The following is a 6,376-nucleotide window of genomic DNA, read 5'->3' as shown; positions in this document are numbered from 1 at the left end:
ATTAGCGTCACTTCCGTTAAAAATTATTCAGTTTACATTTGGTCCTCCGCTACCAATCATATCGTATGAAGTGTCACGGCTTTTAGGTTTTATCAACCTTTGGCCTGATCAATTAGGATTTTAAAATAAAAAATTCCATACTTTATATAAGAGTGCGCAATTACTAATGTTATGGCTAGCTTCCTATGGATTTTTTTTTTTAACTTGGAATCCGTAATCCTTCCAGTGTTTATCTAATAAACTGTTGAGTGTTCCTGTGGTGACAATGTTACTGGGCAGCTTATCCCAGAAGTTAACAACCCTGTTAGAAAAAAGTGTGAAAAAAATTTTGATTTGGTGAATGTCTTCATGAGTTTTAGTGGGTGTCCCCTGGTATGATTACTGTCCTTTAGAGTGAAAAGGTTTTGTGTAGTGCTCTTATCATAATGTCCATGTAGAATCTTATATGTCTCAATCATATCACCCCTTAACCTGCGATATTCCAGGCTTGGGAGTTTCAGACAAGTTATTCTCTCTTCATGGCACATATCCCTATAATTTGTTTGGTAAATCTTCTCTGTACATTTTCAATCAAGTCAATATGTTTTCTAAGATAAGGGGACCATACTACATTACCATATTTCCAGTATTGGTCTTACTAATTATTTGAATTTTGGCACCATGACATCTTTATTTTTATACTGGATAAAATCGGTGATCATGCCTGCTATTCTATTTCCTTTTTTTGCTGTAGCATTAATGTGCTGTTCAAAAGTTGAATTTTTATCCACCAAATTTCCCAAATCCTTTTCTAACTCATTTTTTTCTATATCATCAGAGTTCATATGATAAATGTAATTTGGGTTATCTTTACCAACGTACATTTTTCATTGTTAAACTTAATTTGCCACGTCTCTGTCCATTTGACTAGTTTATTTATACTTTCTTGGAGCAGAATTTGTTTTTCTTCATTATTCATTCCACAGTAAGCCTTTGTGTCATCAGCAAATATTTTTACAAAACACTCCAACACATCTGGTATATCATTAATAAAGTAAATGAATACTGTTTGCTCCAAAACACTTCCCTGAGGAACTCCACTGGTTACATTTGATGTGTCTGACCTCTCATCTGAAATGCCTGCTTACATACTGGTTTCTGTTATGTAAAAAGTCTTCTATCCAACCAAGTAAACTACCTCTTATACCATAGCCCTTCATTTTGTGTATCAGTCGTTTATGTGGAACCTTATCAAAGGCCTTTTGAAGGTCTAGGTATACAATGTATACAGGCATATTGTTGTTTATCATAATCATCCAGTCTTAAATAGTATTCAATAACTGTGTAACACAAAGTCTTCCAGATGTAAATCCATACTGGTAATATGATAAAAGATTATTCTCAATTAAATGCTTATTCAGCCTATCTCTGATAATACGATCGCAAGTTTTACATACCACTGATGTAAAACTAACTGGTCTGTAGTTACTTGGTTCGTTCTTATTACCTTTTTTTGAAAATAGCTTTGACCTCTGCTAGTTTCCATCTGTCTGGTACCTTTACTTCCTTCAAACTTTTATCAAATAAGAAGTTCAATGGGAAAGAAAAAGCATCCCTTGTCTCCTTTAAAATCCTGGGGTGTACTCCATCTGGACCTGGTGACTTAGAGATGTTTAAACAAGCCATTTTATTGATGACTTCCTTTTCTGAGATTTCTTTGTCAACTAAGGTATTGTCTTTTCTTTTTGGGGAGTGTGGGTGATTGTCAACATCTTCTTCAGTAAAAACACTTGTGAAAAAAATCATTGAAGACTTCTGCCTTTTCTTGATTACTGTCTGTTAGGATTCCATCTGGCTTAATGAGGTTTGATATACCCTCTCTTGGTTTTGTTTTGGATGCAACATATGCATAGAAACTTTTGGGGTCATTTTTTTTTAATTTCTAGCCAGCTTCATTTCATGTTGTTTTACTGGTTTACGCATTGCCCATTTCACTTGATTTCTGGCACGTATATATGCATGATAGTTTTCCTTAGTCCCGAATTTCTTGAATGTTTTTAAGGTCTTGCGCTTTAATCGGATTTTATCTAGTAAAGTCTGTGGAACTGACTTCCTCTGGAATTAATTTCTTGATGAAAAATATCTGCAAGGGATATATTTTTCTATGCACTCATTTATTTTGCTTCCAATTATACTCCAACACTGATTTGAGCTTAGTTGTGTCAATATGTTTGTCCAATCCACACTGTCAAGGAATTTTCTAGCCCCTTCACAGTCCCCTTTGTTCCACATGTTTTTGGGTTTTTTGTTTGTTTGTTGTTGTTTTTTACCCGTTTTATTTGCTCATTTTTAACATTACATGATGACAGTTGTAAATCAAAACAAAACGTAACATGATGGCTCTCTCCAACAGGAGGTAAGAATACTGGGTTTTCAATGTCGTGTTTATTTCTACAAAGTATTAGATCAAAGGTGTTTGCTCTCTGAAATCCTCTAAAGTGAGTTGGTTCTTTCACTGCCTGAAAGAGATACAGATCCCTGTTTCTTTCAAGGAACAGAGTAGCTGGGTGATCTCTATGTCTTGTGCATATTTCATATACCCAATCGATTTCCGGGTAGTTGAAATCACCCACGAAAATAATTGGATTTTGTTTGGATACAGAACGGCTGATTTTAACAATCATGTCATTTAGAGTCGCATTTTCATGACTAAGACAGTTTGGAGATCTGTATGCTATAGCGATCATAAGTTTTTTCTAATAGTTTCCTGAGCACTGCATTAAGCATGCATCGACATGCAATACCCCCATGACACTGAGCTGTCAATAAAGAGAACGGAAGTAGCGGACTTGGAAAGGGAAGACCCCGCCCACCCACTCCCCACCTACTCAATATCCATCAATGGACCTGATCCTGTAGTGGACAGGACCGGACAATGTAGTTGGTGAGGATGGTGGACAAGCATTATGGTATGATGACATTTCAAAAATATCGCTAGTGTTGTGCGCGATTGTTTGGTGTTATTGTTTTGTTTTTGTTTTGTTTTGTTTTGTTTTGCTTTTTTGTTTGTTTGTTTGTTGGTGTGTGTGTGTGTGTGTGTGTGTGTGTGTGTGTGTGTGTGTGTGTGTGTGTGTGTGTGTGTGTGTGTGTGTGTGTGTGTGTGTGTGTCCAGGATTATGTTTATAAGTAGTCATTTCACTGAGTGTTTAAACGTATGCTTTATTTTTAATTTTTTTTTTTTACATGCGCGACGCAGTTGAGAATGTTTTATGTGGAAATGCTACTACTAGCGACAACAACACTGGTAATAGTAGTAGTAGTGGTAGCAGTAGTAGTGGTAGCATCTTTCTTCTTCTAAAACTATGAAGTCGACTGTCTTTCAAAAAGAAGAACGGAGAACAACAAGTTGACAATGTGACAGAGACGCTGTAGCTGAACGTACAATATATTTGTGTGACTTCAGCATCCCAGTTCACTGTCGAAGCTGTCTTCAGTGAGACTGCATGTCAACATCTGTTCCAGCTACTTCTCTCAAAATTAATAGTTACGGTTATCGTGGTACGGTCTTCTAGATAAAGTGGTGATAGCCCAATCATCACGGGCCATAAAAAAATAGGTTTTAAACCCACCAAAACTGCTACTATGGACTGCTATACCATGCGCATGTTGCTCAAATGTCAATGTCTAGTGATGATCAGGAATGATGAATTGGCCTAAAAATGCCTCTTACATCCAAACTATGAAATATCAAGGTTTTTTGTTGTTCGTCTGTCAGCACGATGAGGACCATCTCAGCCATCCTGTGGTTGGGGTTGTTGTGGTCAGTGTGTGCGCAGATGGCTGGTAAGTCCAGTCTGCGCCCTGAAGGTTCTCTGGCAGTGTGGACAGGGGATGGTTGCCTCCATGGGAGTGCTTGCCCTGTTGTAGCTCACCATAGAAGAGTTTATTTGGCAGCCGATGGTCTGGCATGCGAGCTACATGTCCTGCCCAGCAAAGGTGTGACTGTATGAGGATGGTGTGAATGCTAGGCAGACCTGAACGGGAGAGGACCTTGGTGTCCGGGACCCTGTCTTGCCATTTGATCTGAAGGAGCTTCTTGAGGCAGGTTGTGTGGAAGTAATTCAGGTTCTTGGCATGAGCGCTGATGCGTAGGGAGTACAATAACCCTGCACACTTTCAGCTTAGTTTTAATTAAGGCTAATGCCTCTTCTATTCCACACATTGTTGCGTAATCGGTCGAAAGTGGTGCTGGCTTTCGCGATCCTCGAGTTCGCCTGTTCATCGACGGTGGTGTTTCTGGACAGTGTGCTGCCAAGATAGGTGAACCTGTCAACTACTCTCAGTCGTTGACCCTTGATAGTTGATGGTTCAATGTAGGGCCTTCCTGGAGCTGGCTAATGCATTACTTCGGTCTTCTTGGTACTAATGGTGAGACCGAAGTTGTCGCAGGCATCAGAGAACTTGTCAACGCCGTGTTGCATGTCAGCTTCTGAGGCAGCGTTGAGGGTACAATCACTGTTCTGCGAACAGGAAGTCTCTGATGGTATCTGTTGTGACCTTGGTTCTTGGCTGGAGCCTCCTGAAGTTATTCAGTTTACCATCTGTGCGGTACCTGATGCTTATTCCCGCATCAGTTTCACTGAAGGCGTCAGTCAGCATGGCTGAGAACATAAGGCTGAACAGGGTTGGGGCAAGGACACAGCCTTGCTTCACGCCATCAAGCAAAGTATCACTGAAGTAAGTTCGCAGTGATGCCGCGGCTTCACCTATTTGCATCCATCACAAATCATTTGCAAATGCTTTCTGTCGGCGGTGTTGGTGTTGGTAGTAGTAGTAGTAGTAGTAGTAGTAATAGTAGTAGTAGTATAGGAACAAAACAAGATGTGGAGCTTTTACGTAGTTCTTTCATTTATTCGTGATATAGTTCGGTAGATTTTGGTCAAGGTTTCACGTCCATTTATCCAAAGTATTTAATGGTCAAAACTCAAAGGAAAAAAAAATTGTGGAATCGTCCAGCTGAATGAAATGGAGATGGTGCATGTCTAGTGGAAATTGCATTTCGTTACAATCGTTAGTAATTCTGATACTTAATTTTCGCATGTTAGTATTTGAACGTCGTACAAGCGATTTCCACTGACATTTCTTTAGGAGCTTACTACGGTTAAGAAAAGAACTGACCCCAGTTAAAGACACATCAATATAACAATAAAAAAAAAATAAAAAGCAAATATTTCAATGAGATCGACTACTCCGGCTTTCTACCTGCAAGGGAACTGACAAATTCAAATATGTAAATCAATCATTAAAAGTCATGTGGCGGCATCAGTTCTTGTACAAGTTTTGTAGCTCTTCTTTGCACCTTCGCGATTAGAACGGTACTTGAGGTGGGCACCGCACAGTGTTTCGATACTCCAAGTATTCGCACCAAAGTTTTGTGTCACGGTCTACACGTGTACAATATGCAAAAGTTCTTTTAACTAACATAATTATCATGGTTCGCTTTGCTTCTACATTTCTGAACTGAATGTACGGGTTAAAAAAAAAGACAAGCAAACAAACAAACAAACAAAACTATCGAGTATGACTCCCAGGCGATTTTCATTCTGCATGTGTTTTATTGTGCTTGCATTGCAGTGTGACATTATCAAGTTGCATCGTTTATATTTTGATTGGATTTTTTCTACCGACATACGTCACCGCATTTATTAACAATGAGAAAATGAAATCTATTTCTTCGTTAACTTTGGTGTGTGTTTAAACTGTTTTTGCAAAACTGTACTGTGATAAGAAAAAACAAAAATACACAACAACAACAAACAAACAACTTGAACAACAAAACACACACACACACACACACACACACACACAACTACTCTAGGTAGAGCTGGACAGTACCAGGTCTTCAAAGATCATGTATCCCGATTATACATTAATTTTTGGTCAGTATCGCCTGCAAAAATGTTTCACTGATGATGGCCCACACAGTCTGGAATGCTGTTTGAAATTCGGATATCCTGGAAACTTTCTCGAGACATGAGATCTAAGATATGGATTTGTTTATGGATTTGTTTCGGCATTCGTCTGATCCACATCGGAAAGATTTTGAAACATTTTCTTGTGACTCCCATTTACACTGTGGTATGACAACTCACAGGGATCAGTTTCAAGTCAGTGAACTCGTGGCTATATTTGATTGAAACAGTAAGCGCTTTCATTCTTCTCTGTTACTTATACCAATCTCAAGAAAGTTCTATCGGTAAAAAAAAAATTCTCGGCGTTTCGTTATTTTGATTGGATCGATCGATCTCTGCCGTAGAATTCAAATGGCCCCCATAAAAGTTAGTGCTGTCATCAAAAGGTTCAAATCCTTTGCACCCCAAGCCATTTCTTCATTTCA

This window comes from Babylonia areolata, chromosome 1, assembly GCF_041734735.1.
Source record: "Babylonia areolata isolate BAREFJ2019XMU chromosome 1, ASM4173473v1, whole genome shotgun sequence".
NCBI classification, from domain to species: domain Eukaryota; kingdom Metazoa; phylum Mollusca; class Gastropoda; order Neogastropoda; family Buccinidae; genus Babylonia; species Babylonia areolata.
This window is presented reverse-complemented; position numbering follows the sequence as displayed.